At 33.2% G+C, this 24,193-nt stretch overlaps 1 long non-coding RNA gene across 1 annotated transcript in view; it reads right to left on the reverse strand.

Annotated features, from left to right (window-relative positions):
- Positions 1–680: 680 nt before the first annotated feature.
- Positions 681–24,193, reverse strand: part of LOC132726434 (uncharacterized) — a 39,606-nt gene continuing 16,093 nt past the window's right edge. Inside the window, exons 2-3 of the long non-coding RNA XR_009625194.1 lie at positions 1,039–1,498; positions 681–746 (exon numbers count right to left, since the gene is read on the reverse strand). This is a non-coding gene — a long non-coding RNA (uncharacterized LOC132726434). The remainder of the gene's footprint in view (positions 747–1,038; positions 1,499–24,193) is intronic.

The following is a 24,193-nucleotide window of genomic DNA, read 5'->3' on the forward strand; positions in this document are numbered from 1 at the left end:
AGGAAGAATAAGGATATTAATTTATGATGTGAATAAATTTCCTACTTTTTCCTTTTGTTTGTTACACTGATTGTGACAAAAGTATTCTAACACTGAAAAATGCTTAAGGTGAACAAATAACCTGATATATTAAATACCAGATACTCAATATGTGAGTAAATTAATTTGATGAATTTATCATATCGTCATTAAACATTGGATATACATATCTTATTAAATCAAACATACTAACTTTACAGTGTTTGGCTGATACGTATTTAATTTAGTGACAAGTGTTTCCTTCTATCTAAAGATAACTATGCTTAAATCTGATATGAGAAAAAAGTGATAATTGGTACACAGCCCCTTTGTAAATGAATAGTGTATTCCGTTTGTTATTCAAATTAGACATATTAAGTCAGAATTTAAAAGATTTTGATAAATTTCTGTAATTAAAATATTTTACTCAAGGGTGAGCATAATATATCTTTAATTTGGCAAAACAATTCACTTGCAGATGTGTGCGAAAAGACCTGTAAAATGTCATTTTGATACAAATCATTTAACCTTGGTAGATTTCACAGTAAAGCAGACTGACTTGAATCTATATTGGTGGCAAAAACTTTTATTGTTTAGTTAAAGAAATATGCACATAAGAACAAGTCTTACATTTATTTTTAAGATAAAATATATACCTGTTCGATTTCTTTCCACTTGGTAGTAAAATCGTTACATTGTATCCCTGTAGTGGTCGATATATGAGAAATCTGAAGATATAAAATCGTTATTGCTAAATACGTGTGTTTTACAGATAAAAATCAATTGATTTTTATCTCTATCAATACGTTTTCAATTTTACAATCTCTTTTAAAATACTGGAATAATGAATCAAATCGTCTTGAGAGAATAACTAGTATTAGAACCTTTTGAGTATTTCCCCGGTTAAACGTTCGAGTGTGATTTATATCTGAACAAATATCAAGACATATTCAGCAAACTTGTATGCTACTTTGGTTCATTTATCATTAAAATAAAACATAAGTCTATTGAAAATCTTACTTCGTTCCTGTAATTCTTTAGTCTACAAATGTCTGCTTCGATAGAAGTATCACTTTGTACAGGTGTAATGTTCCAATTAAACTTTTTATTTAACTTGAAACATTTTAGGCTTCTCATGAGACAAATGATAAGCGTGATATCCAAATCTGACGTTGAAACAGTGCCACGTGATGGATACAATAAATCATATTGCACCTGTGTTATTATTCCACGTGCCTTTAAAAGTTTGATTGTTGTCTTTTCGATTGTAAGACATCCACTGAGAGTAATAGATTGAGATGAAAGTTCCTGATCTACATAATTTCTTAACACTGCTAGTCCACCATCAATAATTAACATTTGTAGACGGAATAGGAAGATACGATTGTCTGATGCATGCGCCGAAGATGATGTACCGGATAGAGCAGCAGCCATGACTAGACATTACGTTTCACAACAGTTTGTTATTATGATGTCAGACCTGTAAAATTCAATGTACAATTTAGGTAGAAATTATGTATGATTGATATCAAACAAATATGAATTTATGAAGAATTATTTTGAAATCTATACAAATCAATAAAATAACGTTATTTAAAATAACTATTTTCACAATATCAGTTAACATTTCATTAAAATTTAAGTTCATTATGTGCCTCACCCGAAACAAAACATTAGTTTAGGTTATAATTTGTTCATCGCCAAAAGCACGCGTCAATTACCTAGATTAATGAGCTGTTTTTCCGTTACGTCTGCGAAATTTAAATGATAAACATATCCTATGTTCCGGGCGCATATTCGGCAATCAAAATGGTACATAACTTTCCATTGTAGCTTTTTTCTTTTCCCGTTTCGCTTGCAGGATTTTTTCTATGCGGTAATATATTTATGAAAATATACGGTAGCACTGAAATACATTTGTTTTTGCAAGCATATTTGGATAAGAACACGAACCAAAATAAAAAGTTTTCTACCAAATGAATCGAAAAAAAATGGATGATATATACTGATTATTAAAATATTGAAAGATACAAGGTAACAATCTCAAATACATTTTAAGTCATTGGCGCGGTCATAACTGGTGTTTAAATATAAGAGTAAACATATGTCACGTGACAAATAACCCTGAGATATAAAGCTTTATAAACATTAAGCTACACGCTTGGTTTAACCTATTCATTGGCATCAAATACGAATTTGGCTAAATTAAAATCGATTCTGAATGTATTACATTTGCTAACTAATGGTAACATTCAATATTTATATTTTATAGGGGTATCCAATTTCTGTATTAAATTCATGTTTTATAAGTAAGTGCAAAGTGATTTTCTGTTTCAATACCTCCTAACAAATTCCTGCTAATTTTACCGTACCCTTTATATATTTAGCATATGGCTAAGTCAACCATCTCAATTAATGTTAAACCAAGATCTCCGATCGTACAGTACTTCACGATGCACTTAATAATGTTACCTTGAAGCAACTGTTATATAGTCACATTAAGCAGAAAATAAATAAATAAATAAATAAGTATAGTTAACGTTTCGTTTGGTATGACAAGGATTCGATCAACTTAATGAAACAACATCAAAAAAAATACGAAGGAAAACTTTTTTTTATTCGAAACTCACATACATCTTCAAACTGGATTTAAACATGTTACTCACATTTTTCTGTTAATTATACAAGACAGGGCCTTTTTATTTATTTGTATTATTAGTACAAAACACAATTGGACTTTATAATCAGAATGTTTTACTCATTTGATTTATTCTACTTTTACATTTGCTTATTGCTAATGTGCAGGGATGAAGTGTTTTTGTTTATTTTCTGATTCAATCATATCTTATCGCTAATAATTGAAATAATGCAACGGGAATTAACAAAATGAATAGATAAAAATATTTAATATCAATTCGTATATTTCTTCCATTGAACTATTTGTTACATTAAACATTTAAACAACGGCATGTCCTTTTATGTACTAGTAACTGAACCGATAATGATAAGTGTTCAAGTTTAAATAAAAGACGTTCTTAATTCCATTGTAATTTTTTTCTGATTATGATTTCAATGCATGAAGTGTTCCTTATGTTCTTATTGTTCAAATATTCAACAAACACAAAAATGCTTGAATAGCTATGCGATAATACATTTAAACTTAAGATCACCCCGATAGATAAAAACGTGTCTACCGTATTGGTTTGCACTATTGTATATCAATTATAACATACCTTTTATTTTCAAACAGATAGAATATAGTGTTGTATTAAGAGGCATTGACCTATTGTTAAATGGATGGAAGATCGCTTAAATATGATCTGATCTGATTTAAGTCTTGTGGAATGTTTCCATTTTCATCAGAAACAAGCGAAAATAAAAAAGAAAATACAAAAAAGTCAACAATGTTTTCGCAATTCCGTATTCAACAAGTATTAAATTAGGTAAAATACAACACATACAATGTTTTAAAACTAGTGCACCATAAATTCAAATTGTACGTTTCTGACAAAAGAAGGTTATGGTTTTGGGGCAAAGCAGTCAGACTTTCATAGTTGCTGCATGCAGTTAAGGCCATAATCCAATTCCATTTAAATAAAATAAATGTTAAGGTTATCTTAATTCAATTTGAAGCGTTCCTATTTAATTATAATAGTGACTGAAAACTAGTTACGCATGTAGCTCGTTAATAAGCAAGTTGTGTTACAGTACCAGACAGTTTGTTAATGAGAACTTACGTCATACCACACACACGTTCTAAACCGATTAGAAATGTTTAAAGGAATCGGTCTTTCCGAACAAACAAGTTGTCTCTGCTGACCTTTTCTTCAAATGCATGTTTGTCTTCACGATATGCCAAACACATGATATATCTAACATGAAATATTCATGAATCTCAATAGCCCTTCTCAGTTAGTGACTGCAGTGAAATACCTTTAAAGCAGGAAACCCAAGTATATTAATATATATATAAAAGGTGAGGACATAGTTTAAATGAATCTGTAAATGTAAGTATACTTCCTTAAGTGTAACATCAATCTCAACCCCTCCATCGGTTTAAGCATAATCCAACACGAATGCTATTAAAATTAATTAGTCGGAATGACAAGAAGTGCACACTTGTCTTTGCATTGAATATGTCTGTCATACGGTAGTACGCCGTAATGGCTGAGATATTTGATTTGATGATAGAACTGTGCTTTTTGACTTCTGTTGAAAGTTAATTTTAGTATTGACAAATATTTTGACATTTGTCATAATTGTTCAAACGTTTTCTTGTTTAAACGTAAGGAAACCAATGAATAAAGATATACTTGTTAGATAAGAGATTTGTGAACAGAAAGATGATTTCGCTATCCTTGCATGTGGCACTCGGATGAAAAAGAATCTCAATTTCTGTCTTTAATCAAAATGGCAACAAATACGCGTACCGAATAGGCAAAACGGATTGGGCGGTGGTGTCTCTCTTACGTGTTGAAGTGACGTAAATACGCGTAGAAAACAATCAGGTTCAAAACCAAGCTTTGGATTTGGCGTTTGGCAATTAGTTAAAAGTACGAGGGATGTCCGGAAAGTTCATATACTTCTTCATTTTTTACTCTAATACAATACATACGTTGTACAAATTTTGTCAGCAAAAATAAACATATCTTGAAAACACATTTACAAAAAATTACTGAACTGTAATTAACGTTTGTTTTTTAACACTATTTTCATACAACATATATACACCGTCATGGAGCACTTTGACAACGTCAATAGCGTCAAATTAACTTCACGTTTACAGATTATTCAATTTCTTCCGTTTTCAATAGCCATGGTACCAATCTGGCGTACACTTCATACATGTTTTGTTCCTTTGCAATTACTTTATGCATCTCATATACTACAATTTATTTAAAAACAAAGATGTCACTGGTTCCCATACTGTGTGTGAGATTTCTGTCTTTTACAAAGAATTTTATAATGCCATCTACGATATTTCTGGCATGCTACGTTTGGTCGTCTGGAGCGGTTCTTATACCATAATTATGCTGTCATCACCGCTTCTTAATCTTGTTTGACATCTAAAAACAAATTGCCTTGAACAATTTATGGCTGAATGTGTTTTTAAAATAATGAGTAAAATCTCAGTTGGTACCATATTAGAGTTGCTACGAAGTTAAATAACATGTTGCTCCTTCCTTAAATTTGACGTCATTTTTGCAATAAATAATTTACGCACCTTTATTGCCATCTGCCCAAAACAAGTTGTTTTTTTTGCGTATGATGTATAATTTCACTATAATCATCCAATGTATCTTTGTTTTCATAAAAAAAAAACGAGTGTTTTGGCTTTTAATTACATTTTTAAGAAAACTTTTATTTAAAGTAGTATCGTCTAAAATAAAAATTTGCTCCTGATTCGTTGTCATGTTCCCATGGTATTGGACTTTAAGAGTGTTTCTTTTATCTTTTTTAATTTAGAAATATTGCAGAAAATAGTTTTAGAAAAAATATTAAAATCTTCTTTTGTATGACTGTTTAGATTTAAAGCCTTGTCTACGAGCTTTCCGGACAGCCCTCGTATAACCATAAATTGTGTCGGTATACGAGGTATGATCAAACAGTTCTCGGTCCGATATACTTCTAGCCACTACAGTCACATTTACACACGATATGTCGATACCAATATCTTATTGAAGATTACTGACCTAGTTACACGCGGTTTTACACATATTAAGTTACATTAAACACACTTTGATCAGTAGAGGAGTGTGTCATCTAGACCAAATGGAGAAATTTGAAATCAGAGCCGTCATTAAATACCTCTGTAAGAAAAGAATGTCCCCCTAGGAAATTCATGAAGACTTCATGGATACACTTAGGAAGGTGTCCCCTTCCTATAGCACTTTAAAAAAGATGGGCTGCTGTAATTGAAAAAGGCAAGAAGAGCATTAGAGATGATGAGCGGCCTTGGCGGCCAAATGAGGCCACCGACGATGAAATTGCCGAAGCTATGCACGATATGGTCATGTGCAACAGAAGGCGAGACCTGCGAAGCATTGTAAGAGAAGTGGGTTTAAGCTTTGGTTATTTCAGGCAATTCTGACTGATATATATGGCATGTCAAAGGTTTCCGCTAGATTGGTGTCCAGACAGTTGTCTGACGACCAGAAAAGGACAAAGCTTGGCATTTCAAGATATATTTGGATGAACCTGATTGACTGCAGCTTTGAAATTCTTCACCATCCCCATATTCTCCGGACTTACACACCTCCTCTATTGTTTGTGACAGGTCTATATTTTTCGGATAGTCCGTTATGAGGTCTATCTTTTGCACGTGCACAGGTCTGTCCTAGTTAGACAGACCCGGTCATGAAAAACACGTGAAAAATAGACCTGCCTATGCGCAGACAAAGAAAACATGAAACGCAAAAAAAAAAAATAATTCAAATGTAAATGATTGTCATTATGTTCCTGTCTTACAAATTCGGGATACATTTTTTAAACAAGATAATGTTTATTGAATGCACTTAGCAATTATTCCAGCATCCTTATATCAAATCTTTGAATAAAAATAATGGATATAGCATATCAAAGTTATGACACATTTAACATTTATTGAATCGCGTATCTAACTGGTTTTTCGGTCATTAAGTCCACAATTTAAAAAAATGGACGCTTCAAGTTCATTCATATGAAACTATAGCAGTAGTCAAAGCATACTTATTACGATTTTAAATCACCTAATCCATAACAATTTTAACGTTCTAGAAAATTCACAATACATAAAATTGTACCAAAAATTCATATCGAAAAAATATACCAAAAATATGTCCATTTCACAACTTTTCACAAATTCATATACGCTTTGCATTAGAAACCGCAGCTACCAACAGTTAATAGAAATGTCTCTGGTAGCATTCCCAACCGCGGGATCAATCAGATTGTTAGATCCCCGTTAACCCCGCCCTCTTTCTTTGAGTTAGGCTTTATCCTGTTTTTCTATTAAACCGGAGAAAAATCAAAACTGATTTCCCCTGGAAACTTTCAAAGCCAGGGCTTAGTTTCAAAGAATGCTACACAACAACGTTAAAGGAAATTTGTATTGATAGAATCCAAACCTTTGCTTATAGTTACATGCATATACAAGTATTGTGGATTGGTCTACAATGGGCACATCTTCCATTATTTATTTCAAATATCGATAGAAACGATAGAAATGGATTATTCGATAATCATTAAGAAATTCTTGAAAAAAATGTCAATAAAGTTATTAGTGATTTAGTATTAAAAATGTTATGATGAACAGTCATATTTTATTCTAGAACACTATATAATCTGCTATATAAAATAGAGTTTCGGTTCATGTATCTCACACTTGCCAACAATATACATATGTAAGTCTTTCGTGGTCTGCTGGATATTCGGACATTACCCTTCGGACAGTTGCCACCTCGGAAGGGCCCCCCTCTTTGCAGTGGCTGTCATTTGCACCCCCCCCCCTTATATCTTTGGAAGTGTCGGGCATTCCCCCCTCCCTGTTTAAAAACGTTAAAATATTTAATTGTTGAATTGTTTGCTACCAAAATTCATCGTCTTAAAGCTGCACGCCTCAAGATGAGCCAAAATATTTCTAAAAAATCAATATTGAGAAAAAAGTAATAAAATTTTAAGAAAGGTAAAATCATTCAAGGTCCAAGTTATATTTTTCATGTAATGTGCGGTTTACGAATGGTTTTGCAGTATTTTATTACCATATTTCTACTGAGTAGCTAACGCAGTAAGGGCTACTTTTGCATGTTGACTTTTTGGTTATTTTCTTTGATTGGAAGTGCCGATTGCAATATGTAAATTACTTAATTTGTTCACCTTACAATATTTTACTTTGAAATACATTTCCAAATTTTCATAAAAATTTACATGAATCTTGAGGCGTGCTGCTTTAAATACACAAACAATCTCGCGCAAATTTGTGAAAATCAAAAAAGCATAAAAAAATGAACTATAATATTTCCATCTATACACGAGATGACCTCTGACAAGTGACAAGTCGCAACAGCTAAATAAAAGAGGCAAACGTCCGAGGGGGGCAACTGTCCGGGGGCAAATGTCCTAGATTCCGCGATGTCTGATACGAAATAATATCAACATAATTATGCATTCTTTAACATACCTTCCATTACAGTCCTATTCACTTTTTCATTGGCATATTGCACATTTAGCTTTTTTTGATTATTTGGGAAAAGCAAAGTTAAATGCAAAATATGTATTGTATTTAAGCAGGACATTGATAAAAGCTTACCTGTATATGCGCTGTGTTAATAATAATATTTGTGCATTACATCAAATGATTGCTCCAGCCAATATAGTTTTACGGTGTGTAAGTTGGATATCGGCCTCGTACATCGATCTTTCTGTTTAGGAAAGACCTGGTCACGAATTTCATGAAACACCTCGAGCGCTACGCGCTCTCGGTGTCACATGAAATTTGTGACCAGGTCTTTCCTAAACAGAAAGACCTCGTACTCGATTGATATCCTATACTTAGCCCCTTCTGACTTCTACCTGTTTCCGAAACTAAAAAAAAACCGCTTCGTTTTGGAAGCAAAAGATGTCATGGAGGGAGATTATGAGTTACTTTAGGACAAAAATAGAGAGTTTTGTTTTGAAGGTTTAAGCAAGTTGCAAGTTGTCTGAGTGAAATGGCAACAAATGTTGATTCGGTGGGTGGATTTGTAAATCAGTTTGAAAACGAGATACTAAATATACTACATTAAAGAGAAAATGCATATATAAAGATCACCCGAACCATAGTTCTCTGAAAGAATTATGTCCCCGAAGCGAGTGATGCGTCGAGAGAATACACAGGAAATCACGTGACATAGAGATATTTATGCGCCTTTAAAATATCAATCTGTTCTAAAAAGCAAAAAATTGTCAAACTCTAAGTAAAAAGGTAATTGAACCAAAAGATGATCAAAAACTTCATATCTAAATTATAAAATATGAAAATATCTAGTTTATGTGTTTTACAAATGTACAATAATAAATAAGATTTCACTCTTAATTATAAAATATGAAAATATCTAGTTAATGTGTTTTACAATTGGGTTGAATTCATTTTTTTAAAATAAGAAGTGTATTCTTTATATCCTTTCTCCGGTTGACTAAGCCGCTATATAGTCGCTGTATGAAGCATACGTGTTATTTTGTGCTCTTGGATTATATTTAATTGCTATTTCTATTTGGATTTGACTGAAAGTAAGCATATGTGACAATGAATGCGATGTGCATCTTTGTTTGTGTTTATTTATTGGCTGTGTCATTGATTGAATGGGCTACTTATACTTCAACTGAATATTTTGGACAATTTATACATCTTCTTTTTCCAATACTGTACATAACCCACTCTGGAGCATTGCCGTACAGGGTGTATGTGCAAAGTGTTGTGCGGCGAATAAGTGCCGATTTAAAAGATGAACATGTCAAAAATAAAATCAACTCCGGCATATCAGGGCCCCATTACTAGTCCTCCCTTGAAGGCCTCAAGGTTGACTGCTGTGGCTAGGTGCTCTGGAAGCTGGTCCCACAGGCGGATGGCCGAAGGTACAAAGGAGAACTTCATGGTGTCTGTTCTGCAGAATGGGACATGGAATCTGTGTCCATAGCCATGGCCACCAAATGTCAGGGGGTGGAAGTACTGTGCAGCTGGGATGGCTCTGAGGTTGTGCGTGATCCTGTAGACCATCACTAGCTTGGCATTGGAGCGGCGATGCTGTAGAGTTGGCCAGCCTAGGTCTGTCATCATTGCAGTGGTGCTGCTGGTAGTTTTGTAGTCGCCTTTTACAAATCGGACAGCTCGCCTTTGGACAGCTTCAAGCTGGTTGATGCTGGTGGCTGTGTGTGGGTCCCAGACTGTGCATGCATACTCCAGGATTGGTCTAACAAGGGTCTTGTAGGCCTGGGCCTTGATGTCTTGTGGGCAGCTTGAGATGTTTCTTCTGAGGAATGATAGAGAGTTGTTGGCCTTTTTGATGGTAGATTCTGTATGTATGTTCCATGAAAGATTATTAGCGATGTTAACACCAAGGTACTTTCCACTTTTGACAGATTGAAGAGTTGATTGATGGACCTTGTAAGCATAAATGATGGGGCTTCTTTTCTTGGTGATATGTATGACTTCACGTTTGCTGGGATTGAAAGACATCATCCACTTGCGTTCCCATTCCTGGAGTCTATCTAGGTCTTCTTGGAGGGCTAATGCGTCAGCTTCTGATTTGATTTTCCTGTAGATCAGGCTGTCGTCAGCAAATAGGCGGCTGATTGAAGTCACATCATAATGGAGTAGACATTTTACAAACCAAAAATAGTTCAACAAACAAAATTGCCTACAGCCGTGATCAATTATTGAACATTGAATTAAATGTCACAAACCACTGGAGATATTGTAAACCTGATAAATCTGTGTTCTATACAATAAATAAATTGGACATAGCCCCCGGCTGGAAAAAATGGAAATGAAAGAGGCGTGGACAATCAAAACCTCTAACAAAGCAAAATGGGATTAACTCTCATAATCTGATATATCCAAAGAAATGCAATACACTGAATAACAGATTCAATGAAAAAGTATCTTTCATAACTCTTAATTGTCATTCAAAGATGTTCGTGTTGGTCAGATACTACGAGAACAGTAACTTGATTTTGCCCTCCTCACTGAAACTTGGTATTCGGACGAAAATCAGCATGACTATGAAACAAGTGACCTTAATCAAAACGGTTATAAAATTAGTGTAGCCAATCGAAAGAACCGAATCGGCGGTGGGATTGCTTTGACCTGTCGCACCGTTGTGAATATGAGGAAATTGAAATCTGGAGTGACAAATTGTTTTGAATTTGGTATTTGGCAACTGGTATTCAAAAACATTACAATGCATGTAATTGGCATTTATAGACCGCCATACATGTCAACAAATTCACAATTACTCTTGACCTTTTTTTTACGGAAGCAGTCAATGGGGTTGAAATTGTGGCATGTGAACCTGGTGGTTATGTGTCTGATCATCGAGCAATAAAATGTGTTACAAATATTAAAAAGAAAACATAAGCAGTAAGTCAGTCAAATTTAGAAACTTTAAAAATATGAACGAGTCATCTGTTAGAAAAGAGTTCAGTAAAATTACAATAGATCAGAGTGATATTAATCTATACGTGAATGAGTTTGAAACTAAAATAAAGAACGTTCTGGACACTCATGCACCTAAAAAGGGATAACAAAAGTAATTGGAGCTCCTAAACCATGGTTAACTCCCGAAATTTTCACCCTTAAAACATCGACTCGGAAAGCTGAAAAAATATGGACCACAACCACAACAATATGAATCATTCAAAAAGTCTCGGAACAATGATTAACTCGAAAAAGAGAAAACAAAAGTAATAAGTGAAAAAGTAACTAATACAAAGGGTGATTCCAAGAGGCTGTACCAGTAAGTGTCTGAGTTAACAGGAACTAAATCAGAAAACCCAATGTCACCTGGGTACAGTGATAGTGAGCTCTCCGAACACGTTACCTCATTTTTCATGAATAAAATAGAGAAAATACGTGATGACCTGAAACCATTTGATAAATTCGAGCCAAATACTAGAAACGTTCCATCTCTTCTTGTCTTTGATGAATTTTCAAATGATAATGTTAAAGAGCTGATAAATGAACTACAGACAAAATTGGACATATTACCGACAGCAATATTAAAACTATTCCTTGGAGAACTACTCCCAATTATAACAAAACTGGTAAACTTATAACTACAGCAAGGAATATTTCAAATAAATGGAAAGAGGCTATCGTGAGACCACTTTTGAAGAAAATTGGACTTGAACTTGTATTCTCAAATTATAGACCTGTGAGTAATCTATCGTTTTTATCAAGACTGATTGAAAAAGCAGCTCTGAAAATACTAAATAAACATGCTGATCAGTATGACTTACTACCTACAAACCAATCCGCCTACAGAAAATACCACTCCTGTGAATCTGCTCTTCTGCGATTAGTTAATGATCTGTTGGCAGCCATGGAAAAACAAGAAGTTACAGCGCTAATCGCGATTGATCTCAGTGCCGTGTTCGACACTGTGGATCATGATATACTCGTCGACGTGCTACAGAAGCAGTACGGCGTGAGCGGTGCAGTGCTCAGCTGGCTTGATTCATACCTTCGTCCGAGGGGCTGTCGCGTGTGTGTCAACTCGGCGGTCTCAGCTCCAAAAACCTTGTTTGACATGATTCCATCGGTGTATGGATTCGCTGATGACCATACTGCAACCAAACGTTTTAAACCGACTGAAGAAAATAGTAAAAATTTCTGCAATCGCTGAATTAGAAAATGGTGCGATTGATATCAACAACTGGATGAACGCTAATAAACTCAAGATAAACTCATCGAAAACAGAATTCATAACATTTGGAAGTGCTCAAAAACTCGAAAAGTGTCACCAAAAATCCATTTGTATTAACGGAGATAAGATCAATATTTAGGCGCATTTCTAGACCAAACACTAAATTTCAAGGAACATGTCAAACGAAAGTGCCGTACTGCAATGTTAAACTATCTTAGGATAAAACGTATCCGAAAATACCTCACCAAAGAAGCAGCTGAAATACTAGTTATAGCAATCGTAATGTCACACTTGGATTATTGCAATGTCATTCTTTATGGTGTATCCGATTTTGAATTAAAAAAAAACGCAACGTATTCAAAACATGTGCGCTAAGTTAGTTCTGCAACGAAAGAAATTTGACAGTTCAAGGCAAGCATTGTTCGACCTTCCCTGGCTGCCCATCAAATCTAGAATCGAATATAAAATTTTGACTTTTGTAGACAATTGTTCAATCGTTCATGCTCCAAAATACCTTTCTGAACTCCTAACCAAACAAGTAGGAAATACCCGACTACGTTCAGCTCAAATCTCTGAGAACTGCTACGTTATTCCATTCAATAAAAGAAAAACATTTAGTGACAGAAGTTTCGGAACTATTGGTCCAAAATTGTGGAATCCGCTGCCATTAGAGTTGAAACAATCTAAGAATATTGATGTATTGAAGAGAAATCTTAAAACACATTTTTTCAAAAAGTTTGAATCACTATTTTAAAATCTGAAATGAGATTAACATGAGTAACGTATAACTGATGACGGACAGTGTGATGAATGTGCAATATAAATAAATGTTTTATTCTTTTTAATCTATTTGTAATCAAGTTACATGTATGTAAATAATCTTATCTCATGCTAGATGTATATCAATCAGTTTTATCATTTTATTGTCTCTGCAATTTTTTAAAAATATATTAATTGGAAGTGTATGTAAAAGCTTTTATTTCATTTGATGCTGATCCACATATTCTTATGCATTCAAAATTGTATTCTTATTATCTATATGTACTGTACAACGCCGTTGAATATTGTTTAATAGAAACAGGCGTTTAATTAAATAAAAAGTTTCAAGTTTCAAGCCGCATTGCTATTAACCAATGGAAATGTTATATCGAAAACCGGTTGAAAAGTCGATAATTAATTGTCTTGATATAAACATTATTAGAGCGTAATTAGGTAAACGAGTTTTTTTAAAAGACAAATGATCATGTTTCTAGTTTGCATTGTTCAAAACCTAAATGCATGCAACTGGTTTAGAAAAACCGCCGTCTATCTAAGATCACCTTTGGGAGAACTTTCACATATTTATTGAATGGCCTCATTGCTTATGATTGCTAAAAGTCATTTGCCATTGTAAATATTGCTTGAAGTGACAATTGTAGAAAAGTAATTATATGTCTCATGAAAATGTTTCGTTGTTTTTCGATGTTTAAACAATAAATTACTACAAAGCATTATCTTACTTTTGGATATACGCTTTTCTTAAATAAGTATGTTATTGCATGTTCATGTATTTATAACTTTTCAGTCGTTTACATACACAGATTTGGTAATCATTCTAATCATCATAATTCCAGTTAGGTGTCTATGAACAAGAGTCACCTTGTTCTTCAACCTTCATTGAAGACGCCTTTGTGATAAATAACACTTTGTATGATACAACCTTGAAACATGATGTCTCCAAATATTTAAATGATGCAGTATGAAATTGTAGACATGTCACCGTTATTTCTAGTCGATATTAACTTTTAAGTAAAACTTTGTTCTAATTTATCCAAGAGCCGACGACAATACAAAGGTGTGCCTCATGGTAATATACTCTTGTTACATTTTTGGGTCTAAATAATACGGAAGTGAACTTTATTTCGAATATCATTAATATACGGGTCAAATACGGAAAATTTATCATGAAAATTCGTAAATGACTAATATGCGGTGGCCGTTACACTCGAAAATATATGGCACTTTATCGACAAAGTTAGTGTTTTAATTAAAAATGCAATTTAATAAGTATAAGCAGTCTGCATATTTCTAAAATACGTATAATTTTATACGGATTAAGACGGATTTATATATATTTTAGCATAAAATCGGCTATTTTCCCCTCTTGTGCCCATGACACCAAAACCATGTGTTAACATAGTAACGCGCTCTTGTTATAGACCGGTTTCAGCTATGCGCAATACATACAGGGCACAGTAAACAAACAAACAAAAAATAAACAAAAAAATGACGATTTGGCCTGTTTGCGCTCTTGTTATATTTAAATTATTTATTCGATGGCCTCCGTCGCATAAAACGGTGAACAGCATACAAGTAAAGTTCTATGCCGGAAAAACGGTGTATAGACTTCGCCGCTAATCTTTCTAAGAAACGGACAGCATATATTTGTCATTCAGTTTAACCCTCGATTTACTTACAAAACAAGATAACACTAAACGAATTTAAACTAGAAATGTGTCCATAGGACACAGGTGCCCCCACCGCGCCACTGTTCTGTCAATCTTATGACTCAAATATCAAATATTTTTTGAAAACTAAAAATCTTTAACCAAGTTAAGTGCAAGAACTTTACAAATACTGAATAAATCCACAAGCAAACCCAAAATTGAAAATTGCAAATTTATACTACTGTAAGTCAAGGGCAATAACTGAAAAACATCAACATGCAAAGTCCCAGGTTCATAGCTTCACAGTGATGTGACTCATTCTTCCTGTAATTTAGTGATGTTGATCATTATTCCTGTAAAGTTGGTCGATTCTAACTCAAGCACTCAAGCACTCAAGGAACAAATAACAACATAATGAAACAGTTTTTATTAAGTTAAGGGAAATAACTCTACAAATACTGAAAAATCCACAAGCGAAACCCAAGGTGCAAAACTAAATATGCTGAGCAACCTTCCCATAAGGTTTAATGACTCTATGTCAAATTCTTTTTGAATTACATGCGACACAAGTTGAAAATTGCAAACTTTTTCTAAGTCAAGGGCAATAACTCTAAAAACACTAAATAAATCCAGACAAAAATACCCAGGTGTACAACTACTCATGCTGATCAACATTCCTGTAAAGTTTCATAACTCTATGTCAAATCCTTTATGAGTTACATGCGACACAAGTTGAAAATTGCAAAATTTTACTAAGTCTATTGCAATAACTCTAAAAATACTAAAAATATCTAGACAAAAATACCCAGGTGCACAACTTCACATACTGATCAACATTCCTGTAAAGTTTCATAACTCTAGGTCAAATACTTTTTGAGTTACATAGACACAAGTTGAAAATTGCAAAATTTTACAAAGTCAATGGCAATAACTTCAAAAATACTACGAAAGGACAAGGGTAATTCTAAATGCCCGCCACTAAAGTGGGGGCACACAATGTTGCTTAATTGATGTTTATATTGATAATTGCTCTTGATATTTCTTTGAGAGAATAATGTTTACTCAGTAGTGCCTGATTTCTTTAAAAAAAACTTGTGTGCTTGAAAAAAAACAAAAAAAAAAAAACGATTTTGATGTCACAAATCTTTTTTCTACCGTCAATCTTAAATCATTATAGGAATTTCTAAGGGACATGTTTTGTCTTGGGTAGAGTAATTAAATGTTTTTTCTTGCGTTAATATATCTCCAATGTTAAGCTTTGTTAAATCAATTAAAATTCGAAATTTCGTTCGGTTCTGAGCAGTGGTTGGGCCCGGAAAATTAAAACGCATACGTAAAACATGTAGTGTATAAATACCGTCCACGCATAAGGATTTAATGTATGTGTTTTGTATAAAATATACATCATGAATCTGTTTTAAAATTTCATGCTATAATAGTATATATCCCTAAAGATAACACTGATGTGACCATAATATAGATAAATATAGATAAAAACAGAATCCCTAAAGAAAGCCCAACACGGCAAAATTGAAAATGTTGCAGGCTCGGTTTGATTGAGTCTGTTCATGGACGGTACTGGAAAGTGCAAGTTACCGTTCACGCCCCCTAGCACCGGCTTAAGCAGAATTCAACATTAAACACGTAGTGGTACAATTTGGAATTTTGAACCATCCGCAGATGTGTTCATATGAGCGTCAACGCACGTTTATTTCGTGTTTTCAAGTCTGCATGTTATAACGACACCAAAACAACTACCGGGCTCGGTCACCAACCGTTCCACGGGACTTTGCAGACGTAATAAGACAGAAAATGTGCGTTAACCCTATAATAGAGAATCAAGACTTCTGAATTATCCATTTTCTATAACAGAAATAATATATTTTAATATTTGTCGGACATTTGTCAGAATATAGTGAACAATAAGCCTTCAAATAACAATATATTAATAACTGATTATATTGGTCAGATAACAGAACACATTAAACATCGATAGATCGTTGACAGCGTCCGTAGCATGTTAAGACAAAATGCGACAATGTTTTTTCTGCCAATGAAATCGCTCTATTTTGTTTAAATTTTGCGACATATTTACCATACAGTGATGTTACTTATCTGTATGTATCAAATTTATACCTTAAATGAGCCGATTTAATGGACTTTGCCTTTTTACATAAAGCACTCGATTTTAATAGGCGGGGCTAACTGTAAGTCGGTTATAGGTTATATAATAAGTAATTGTCTCGCTTCACTTCGTTCGCTCTAAAATTTATTTCTTTAAACTCTGTATATAGCCTATACATCTACTTAATATAGCTTTGACAATCTTCTTGTAGCTTACGTATTATTTCATGATTCCAGTAAATCGTATTGTAGTATTACAGTATATGTTCTAATAACATATTTTTCGATTCAAATACAATTACTGTTCTAAAATATTAAACAGCTACACCTCATTTATGATTCTTCTGCAACATATTTTGTTTTGTGCAGCGTACGCGTTGAATGTCTGGTTCAACATCTAATAATCTGTTGATTTTATTTATTCTCAAATTCAAATTTGCGATTTCTATTTTGAACCATTATTAGAAATACTGAATGACAATACAATAACATTTGTTTTCATTATATGATAACTGATTGGTGCCATGTCGTATAAACATGTTTTTGGGGCGAAAATAGGAAAAACACGAAAAATATTATCTGGCAAATGTCGCTGTTCGAATCGGAATATCCGTCCAATGGTTCCCGAGGAACGGATATTCCGATATGAATGGCAAGCATATATCAGATATTTTTTCTTGCATATTCTACCATATTCCATCATTTCTTAAATTCTTTACCTTTATTAAACAATTTTCCATGAATATTTATGTCAGTACACTCGTAACTATTTTCGTACGACAGCGTATGAAATTACAACTTTATTCATAATTATGTATGACCTTTACCGATATGTTTGCAAAATCATTCTTATATGGTGGGGTGTAAGGTCTCCACGCGAAAACGCGATAAAGTTATACTTTGACGTGTTTTCGCGTATCGAAACTTCGCCCCGCCATAGAAAACATATGACATGCAGCACATAGAATGTGGCGTGATTTCGTGTGGCTGGGCCTAAGGTCGCCATTGCAATTATCGCCCCGCCACGCGAAAAGTTCTTTTCGTATCTTCGACCCGTGAACATGCTCATGCGATATGGATCAAGTCCGCAATCACATATACATGACTTAGATATAGTCACATTCATTATAATTCCGATAGCCATAATGCTATTCAATTAGTTTGTTCGGCATTCTTAAATGGCACCTATGTGGTCTTTATATTTGTTTACTTTAAAGCAGTAAGTTATATGTTATATTAAAAACTGAAATCAACAGAGCTTATTTTACCGATTTAAAAGTGATTTTTTTAAACAAATCATTCGATATGCGTAATGACGGAAAGTTAGTTATGCGTATAAAGTTTTTTTTGTTTTCCTTACAATTTAAACAAAATGAAATAAATTTGCGTAACATGATTTGAAAAAATATAGTAGTTAAGACGATGTTGTTCAAGCGTTCGACGTGTCCATTCATTACCTGTCAATTTGATCAGATTATCCATTATATCTATTGTGTTTGGCCAGGATTGCCGAGTCGCGTAATTCGTGTTTTGTTTAAATTGTAATTGAGTGATATGTTGTAATGTTATAGCGTTTATCGTTTTGTTGACAATTTAATAACCTTGCGAAAGTTTTTGCTAGGCCAATCTCTAAGCTTGACAGTTAAAGTTTAGATTTAAAAAGTGAAAATAACTCATAAGAATTTATAAATATCGAAAATAAAAATGTCAAAACGAGTTTTCATGTTTGCATTCTTTTCTTATTGAATTTGTTTTGTTAAAGTAAAGGAAACAATGTCATCATCATTTACTTTTACCATTTCTGAAGTAAATATATTTTTAATTAAGGGTTCAAAATGAATTCCTATTTGACTAAAAATGAAAAATTGCATTTAGAAATTTGATAGAAGATGTTTTGTAGTCTGCGTTTATGGTGGGTCCTGTAAAAAGGACTCCTGTTAAATTAAATTTAATATTGCTATTTTCATTATCACATTTTTTAAATAATGAACAGCAATCAAAATTGGTCACCAAAAAATGAAGAATACCCCCGAAATAGTTTGTTAATCATAACAAAAAGGTATTATGAAAATAAAAGAGAATAAAAGTAACTTATTGCTTCATATTGTTCTTAATATTGTGACCTGACGTGTTATTTATAGCAAACTTACCACCATGAGTCCTAGATGCAACATATGATCTTGATGTGGTAGACATTTATGCCCAGTGTTTTGTTAAATCCTTCGATGCATAACAATGTAACAGTTTTGAAAATAATGTGAACCTTCAAACTCTTCTTGTGAGCATAGATATCTTAATCAAACTACAAGAGTGACTTTACACACAAAACACTGTCTTGGTGTGATAGACATTTGTGCCAAGTTACTTAAACATTCTTTAATACATGACGAAGTCACAGTCCGGAAACGAATGTGTATTTTCAAACTCATCTTTAGAAAGTAAGTACCTTCAAAAATTAAGAGTGACCTTCGATGACGATGCGAATTAAATAGGGCATAAAACAGGACAAACTGATTATTAACTGAAGTAGTCAGCATGGCATGAAGCGTATATTTAATGTGTCAGATTGTAATATTTTATGCTAATAAGAGAAATTCTGGGATTATTTGGTGAGATTTAATCCTATCACTCAGAGTGTAACACTCAAAGTAGCGTTAATATAGCTTTATCGATCTTCTCGTAGCCTACGTATTTATTTATGATTCCAAAAAAACCTTATTGTAACATTGTTCATTATAACATATTTTTCAATTAAAAAACAATTACTCCGCTAACAAATTGAAAAGCTCCACCACGTTCATGGTTAGCAGTTGCAACATCTTTTGTTTTGTGCAGCGTAAGCGTTGAATGTCTGGTGCCAATTGCTTGTTGTTCAATTCCACATCTAATAAACTGTTAATTTAGTATTTTTTCTTACATTAAATTAATTTGCAATTTCTCCTTTTCACTATTAACAGAATCAAATCCTGAATATATTTTCTTTATATACATATGAAAGCTGATTTGTGCCATGTCGTAAAAGCATGTTTGGGGGGGGGGGCGAAAATGGGAAAACACGAATAATAATATCTGTCATATGTTGTGATTTGAAACGTTATATCCGTTCCAAAGGGCCCTGCCCATGGGTGTTGCCCGATCCGATATTCCGATCCAAACCGCAAGCATATATCAAATATTTGCTCTTGCATATTCTACCATTTTCCATCATATTTTAAATTCTTTACTTTAATAAAACAATTGTCCTTTATGTCATTACACCCGTAGCTATTTTCTTACGACAGCGTATGAAATTACAACTTCATTTATATGCATGAACTTTACCGATATATTTTGCAAAATTATTCATACATGGCGGAGTGTAAGGTGTTCGAGCGCAAAAGCGATAAAGTTATAATTTTACGTGTATTCGCGTGTCGACATTTTGCCACGCGATACAAATATACAACCATTTTTAGGTACTCATACGGCAGATAGAATGTGGCGTACTTTTATGTGGTTGAACGAAATGTCGATAGGCACCACAATTGCAATTTTCCAAGCACCCAACGAAAATGGGAGTTTCGTATTTTAGCATTATCGCCCCGAAAACAGGCCCAAGTCAGCCATAATATACACACGGCTGAGATATTAGTCATAATAAACTAGCAATAATAGTATTCAATCAGTTTGTTCGTCTTTGTTTACTGTCATCTATGTAATTGATATATAAGTTTTACTTACAGTAATTTCTATGATTAAATGAGATTGCATTTGTCAAAGAACTATGTTTATGTTTTGTGAGTTTAACGTGAAGAACGTTATCAAATAAATGAAAGTTATCTTATGACATATATATATATATATAGAGAGAGAGAGAGAGGAGACAATAACAACCTTGAGCAGAAACAAACTATTGCAGAAAAAAGCATTTTACGTTCTTATCTTAATGGTTCAACATAACATCTTTTTAAAAAAAGCTAAAATTTTGCTAAAAATAAACAGCGCGTACTTGGCCGATGATAAAAAGTGCTATTTTACACACAAAGCATATGATATGCATAACGACAGAAAGTAAGTTATGAGTGTAAGGTTTTTGTTTTCTTTACAATTGGAACAAAACGCAATAAATTCAATTGACATGATGAAAGGAGTTTTACTTTCAGTGGGATGGTTAGACTCACTGGGTAAAATATGTTATACAATATCCTGTGAAGTTGCCAGTAGGATTTCTATTACTGTTATGATTGAGAAAAAAAATAAATTATAACATAATTATCTTAACATTTTTTGTGAACAATGTACTTTCCACTGACCAGTATCTATCGAATATATCGATATATGTACTAGCAACGCTCGTCAGTGAGGTGTGGTGTATTGGTAAAGATGTCGGACTACCGATCTGAAGGACGCTGGTTCGATTCCTTATCAACACCACGTTATTATTTTTGATTTACTTGTAATAATAATAATATCGGTCTGAGCGGTGTTTATCGGATATTTAACACCAATTGGGAATTTTGATGCGTAGATATTGACCATGAAGGCCGTAGGTCCGAGTGCTTAATTATTCTTTTCGCATTAAAAGGACAAAACCAGTGTAAAATAGCCGATAAATACCGCTCAGACCGATATTATACCGATTCTAACATGAAAGAATAAGTACACTACTGTTGTTTAATTATAGAAATTATAAAACAAAAGACATGATAAGAAAAAAAGTTTTCAACAATAAAATCTTACGTCTTAGAATGGATTGTATTGTGTTGACGTCAGTGCCCAATTTATCATTATTGTATGTTTGAAATGAGGTCAGCGTTTGTGAATGAGTTTTATACTTATGATGACGTCATTACGCTCATTACGGATTGGCGCCGTTTTATCAAAATAATTATTAACTTATATGGATCAAATGTGTTGCGTTAGTGAATGCAAGATACTATTTCGGTATTGTATGAAAAGAAAACATTGTAAGAACTGAAAATATAAATAAAAATGCTGTTTATTATTGCTTTAAAAGGCTTCGCAAACTACATAATCGAGGGAGAAAACATAACAGTCGCATTGGCAGTTTGACACCATATTCTTTCTTCTTTTTTGTCTATGGTGACAAATTCACGTTGAGTGTTATGATTGCATTTTTTAAAAAAATACTTCACGGATAGCACACAAAACAACCAAAAGGTTTGCAATAGTTTAAAGAGATTTTCATTTAAAAAAAATAATACAAAAAAAAGAAAATCGCTGAATATGATTCGAACCTACCAACCTTTACCAACTGCGCTGAGCGTATTTTTTAATTTACATGATTTCAATAATTGCATATTGACATTTATATCGATTTATAAGTAGATCGTTGCGTTTCAAAATATACCGACTAAAGTCTAAAGTAAAACGTATGTTCTGTTCATGATGAAAAAAACATTCAAAGCGGAAGTAAAATATAAAAATAAAGTGACGATGTTTTTCACGCGTTCAATTGGTCCATTGATTACCTGTCAACTTGATCAGATAAACAAATCTATCTTTTGTATTTGGCCAAGATTACCGAGACGCATAATTCGTGTTATGTTTAAATTGTAATTTAATAATATGTTGTAATGTTTATCGTATTGTTTACTATTTCACCGCTTTTCCGAAAGTCTTTGCTAGGTCCGTATTAAGGGGAAGCAATTCAAGTTTTGTACTGATTTTGTATTTGAAGAGTGGTCGTAAGTACTATGAACGTTTAAGAGGAATGTATTATATTGAAGGTATGCAATTTGAAGTTGTTTGGTATCAAAGTTGCTTATTGTCCTTTTTATGAAACGATAGTCGCTGATAGATAGATAATTTTATTTCCTACATATTTGGAGAGCAAAACAAATTTACAATTAAATGCATTGTCATATCAACTATATATACATATGTACAAACAACATACAATTTTACTTCTATAAGTAATGCATGATCAAACATTACTATATAAACCATTCGATTATTTAGCTTGAGTTAGTGTTTTACCATGTAAATAATTCAATCCAAATTAATAATAAGTAAAAAAAAGTTTAGTCCACTATTATAATAATCAAGGGTACAGGCTGATCTTTAGTTAAATGATCTTGTTCAAAACGAATTTAAGATACATTACAGGAATTAAGTCTGCAAAATGGCCACACGTTAAATAACTTACTTTTTCTCTGTACCATTAATCTTATCAATAGCTATTTACAATAAGAGATGACAAGAAAACACTTGAGAAAGCTATTTGCAAGAATATAAATACAGATCAATAATTTAATTCAATTCTATCAGTTATATGCACTAATTTCACGCTCCATAATTCATGTACATGTTTGTATTAAGGTTAAAACAATTCACACACTAGCTTCACAAGTTTAGAATATTTAAAAGTTTGTAACAACGGTAACAACTGTATAAATGAAATGTATCTGCTGTACCCAAGATTTTCAATAACCGGTCCCCATATTTTACGCGTGTCTAGATTCTTAGGACAGTAGCATATTTGATGTTGCACAAAGTCTGTGCTTATAAACAATTACATTTGTCACATTTTCAGATATATTTTTAAAGACAAAGCGCCATTTAATGTATTCTTGCATGATAGCAGACTGGCGTTTCCACGAGTTTCACCCATGTCGGAAATTTCATCTGGCATGGGGATGTCAGATGAGCCGCGTGCCAAACAACAACGTCATTTTAGCGCATTTTATGTATAAACATCGTTTTAGAAGGGAAAAATGCTTAGGATGACGTCATTTCGTCCTTGTTATTTAAGTTGTAAGTTCAAACGCTATTGTAAGAAACTAGTTATAGATAAAATGACTTTAGATTCCATGCACATATGAAATAATATGCCAGAATATGCAACAAAAAATAGACAGATATTATTACACAAATGTTTTTGCAAAGGGAGAGTAATCGAGGGTTATTCCTAGACATACTCAATAATGTGCAAGGGTTATCAACCATTAGTAATATTGATGTAACCACTTGAAACTGCGCTGTAACTGCTCTAACCAAGTCTTCTGTGTTTGGTTTGAATACATATTCATATAATATTCGTTTGCATGAAGATTTTGTTGGAAACTACCGTCTTTAACATATGAGTTTATAAGTTCACTGAACGCGTATTTCAAAAGAATACAATAAATGTCAGGAATATACCCTTGTTTATCAAAATTAAAGAAGTGAAACAGTCTATTGTTGAATATCTGCTTCGCCAAGAATGTATTTGGTAATCTACATAGCTGACCTAGGATTTGTAAC

This window comes from Ruditapes philippinarum, unplaced genomic scaffold, assembly GCF_026571515.1.
Source record: "Ruditapes philippinarum isolate M1 unplaced genomic scaffold, ASM2657151v2 ctg2875_1_1_1_1, whole genome shotgun sequence".
Lineage (NCBI taxonomy): Eukaryota > Metazoa > Mollusca > Bivalvia > Venerida > Veneridae > Ruditapes > Ruditapes philippinarum.